This window comes from Bidens hawaiensis, unplaced genomic scaffold (assembly GCF_021521415.1).
Source record: "Bidens hawaiensis isolate Kalapana, Puna unplaced genomic scaffold, B.hawaiensis_p1.1 tig00044280_1, whole genome shotgun sequence".
Classification (NCBI taxonomy): Eukaryota; Viridiplantae; Streptophyta; class Magnoliopsida; order Asterales; family Asteraceae; genus Bidens; species Bidens hawaiensis.
In genome coordinates this window covers 130,654-134,662 of record NW_027497873.1, presented here as the reverse complement: position 1 = coordinate 134,662, position 4,009 = coordinate 130,654, and positions in this window count along the sequence as shown.

The window sequence follows — 4,009 nt, the reverse complement described above, 5'->3', positions numbered from 1 at the left end:
TGGTTCATTGAGGTCCATATTCTCATCATGTTTATATTCTTCTAGTCTCACTATTTGTATAGGTACAACATGAATTGGTTCTTCAGTTGATTTTTCTTTTTTCCTTTTCATTATCCATCTGCCCCTTCTCTTTTTCAACTTTCTTCCTTTCTAACGATTCTCCAGAATTTGGTATGTTTTGACCATACCTTTTTATTTTTCTAGCAAATTTGACTAAGTTCAGCAGTCCTGATTTCATTTAGTAAACCTTCAATTATCTTTTTAGCTGATGCTCTTGCCATCTAATCCTATATACTCTTTGCATCATAATTAGTTACCAACTGTTTGCCAGAATTTTCAGAAATAGGTTCCTCAGTTGGTGTTGTCTTTACAAAATCTTCTTCTTCTTGGAATTTATGAACAACCAGAGCTAGTGCTTTCTTAGCATCCTCAACTTGTTTTAATTTCAATATTCCCTCAAGGACCTCTTGATCTAGCTCTTCTTCTTCTTCTTCTTCTTCTTCTTCTTCTCTTAGTTTGTATAGTAACTAAATTTGTTCCAATAGGAACCTTTTTTCATCCAATTCCTTTTTAGTCAATATGAAATTTAATAACTCTCTTTCAAACATATCTTTTAAAATTTGATCATGTAGAGCCTTAGATTTTACTGAAGAGTCATCAACAAATAAGATATGATTATTTGATTCATCTATTTTCTTCTTAAGTGGCTGTAGTTAACTTCCATTCTCAGCTATTGCCTTCCCCTTTTCCTTCCTCTTTTCCTCATCTCCATCAAGAAGTTTAGATGATCCAACCTCTCTTATGACAGTAGGTTGCATCTCATCTATTTCTATAAACAAGTCTTCTAGCTCTTTATATACCACATTCTTCTCTTTTATAATCAGGGAAATTACATCATCATATTCATCATTAGCAGTGTCAAGTTCCACAGTTTCACCAGACAAGATTCCAGTTTTACCAGAGATAATTTCAGTTTCAGCTTCTTTGGTATCTTCTTCTAGGACAATTGTTACATCATCATCACCAAAATTAGTTACTATTACATAATCTACATCTTCTTTTTCCTCCACAACCACATTCATCTCCTCATCTGCACTGTTGTCATAAATCATTCCAATCATCTTCAGAGAGTTGTCATAAGCAGAAACGGGGACATTTTCCCTTGTTTGGTGCATATGAGGTCTTCTCAACCTCAGATTCCAGGGTTTGAACTTTTTGAGGTGCTTGTTGTAACTGTTGTTCCAATTCTTTGTTTTTGGCCCTGAATTTTCAGCTCTTAAATCACAATTTTCAACAATGAGATTAAAATTTCTTTTTAAGATTTCATGGGTTGGGATGGTAGATGGTGAAAGGTTTAAATTGGATGGATCAGTTTTAGAGGATTCAGAATTTTGAGTGTGGGATTGAGATTAGTGTATTGGGCTTTGAATTATTTGGGAACTTGTATGTGGTAATGGGTTTTGGGTTTGTATTAAAGGAGTTCGGCTTTAAGTGGGTGGTTTTGAAGGAATATCAGTATGGGCAATGTTTATAGAGTGGGTCGGTGACTGGTAAGGTATGCCTGGTTGGTTGATAAGGTGGGCTGCAATAAGTTCTGGTATGTAAGGTTCAGGTTCATTTGGGTGGGATTGGGTTTGGGTTTGAGGTGGTGATGGGATGTATGGCTCATGGGCTTGTGGTGAGTGTGGTGGTAATGGGATGTATGGCTCATGGCATTGGGTTTGGGGTGGTGAAACATGTGGTGTAAGGGTTGAAACACGATGAATAAAATTTGAAACAACCTCATCATTAACTATCTCCCCTCAACATGTGCTAGAACATCAGCCATATTCTCCTCAACAATAACATCATCTCCTCCAACATCATGATAATTATTACTATCATCAGAGTCACTCTCATCATCATCATTTTCATCATCACTCCCTTCCTCACTGCTCACCACTGGTGAAACAAGAACCTCCATTACTCCAAATTCATCATTAACCAACCAGGGAAGTATATCAAACTCCATTTCTGGGTCAAACTCACTTGTTGCACCTAATATGCTAATCCTCCTGTAAACATTTGGATCTTGTATTACATGTGTTGCACCGACAGTTGGTAAGTCAGGGTGTAGCCTGTTGAAGATAATTTGCAAAAACCTCGGATACATGAAAAATTTATCTTCCTCCCTCTTTCTTGTATTTGTTATCATCCTTTCAAATATCATTCTAAAAAAATTAAATGGTTGGCCATAAAGAACTGCGACAGTGGCTGTTGCAATCTCCTTACTCATCAACGTCCAGGTTCATCTTCTTGAAGTCAAACATTGAATAATGTGATGTATCAAGAACCGGTAGATCAAAGGAAACATCCCCTTCTGAAACTGTCCCTCACTTATGTTGCCTTGATACCCCGGTGTTTCTTGAAATATATTCTTAACAGCCATTGCTGGGAGTAAAATAATTTCTCTGCAAAATCATCATTTAGTTGAAGGCTTGTGCGTATGATTTGCTCAGTACTTTCAATCTCCCTTCCAAGCAAAGTGGCCGCAATTATTCTCCCATTTACGTCTTCCACATATTGAGCAGATCTCCAGAAATCCGTGTGGTGATTTCTGTAGATAATGGATCTTTCTGTCAAAGCGAATCTCATATTAGAGCGTGGTAGCCAATTTATCAATAGCTCCAAAAGGCGATTCTCCCCTGTGATTTGGAGAAACGCGCACCTATTGTGCTTCTACTCATATTTATATGCCATATCTGCACACACACACAAATAAAACACACATTCAAAGTATAAGTTAGTCAATTTGAACATCAATTGAACATGCATGCATATATAATTGAAGAAGAAAACATAAAAGGATAGTCTTTATGAACCTGTTCTTTGACAATTTAATAACCTACTCATAAAACAGAGATGTTAGTATAACTGAAAATTGAAAACCTAAACTCACATAATGAGTGTCGGAAATTGTTAAATCAAAGCTTACAAAGTCAGAATTAGGATGGATGATAATATTTAGAGTGATTTAGGGAGCAACAGTTCAACAACTTAGGTCGCGAGTAAGCTGGGTGTAATAGAAGAGAGAGAGGGAAAAGCGTATAAAAAATTTTCTAAATCCCTCTTTTATACTATACCCCTGTGCATTTGAAAGTGGGGTTTTAATGATTTATGTCGTGTAGTATTTGAATACTGCCAAAACTCAGTTTTCAAATTTTCAAGCACAAAGTTTGCTTGACCAAAGTATTGTACCAAAGCTTGCCCGAATATAGACTTTGCTTGATTTATCATTATTAGAAATATACCAAGTGTGAAAATGAAAAAAAGAATACTCAAATATACGAGATTGCTCGAGAAATAAATCACAAGACACATAATCAAGTATATTTGTTCAAATAGACAGCTTTGCTCGAGATCAATAAAGATCTCAAATAACTTAGAAATATTCCTAAATGTCAAACCTTACTCAAATATCCTAACCAACTAAAGTTTACTCGAATGATCTTAAACATACAAGAAGTTAACTTTGTCCAAAGATATACTATCATTTATACTCGAGAAACAAAGATTACCCGAAATTTCATCAAAGATATAAAGCATGCTTGAGGACACTTATAATGTTAAATCCTAACATAGAAGTGTGCTCTAAGCATAAAGTGTGCTTGAGAAACAAAGTTTGCTCGAAAACACATATATTTCAGAAACAAGGTAATTAAACATAATCAAAATATAATCACAATAAGAACGTATCAAGTATGCTCGAATGAGACAAATTGTCACATAAACACACTCATGCAAAGATTACTTAAGTATACTCAACATAAATGCAACACTTTTGACGTAAACCTTACTTTAAACAGTTTTTCCTTTTTGTTCAAAGTTTAAGAGCAAATGGTGCATTTTGAAATCAAATTTTAGTTTATCAATTCTAATCCTTTTACTTTATGAAAAGATCTCAACATGGGATCATATTGATTAAGTCTCCTTTCAATACTTCATTCTCAGTATTATTATGACACATTGG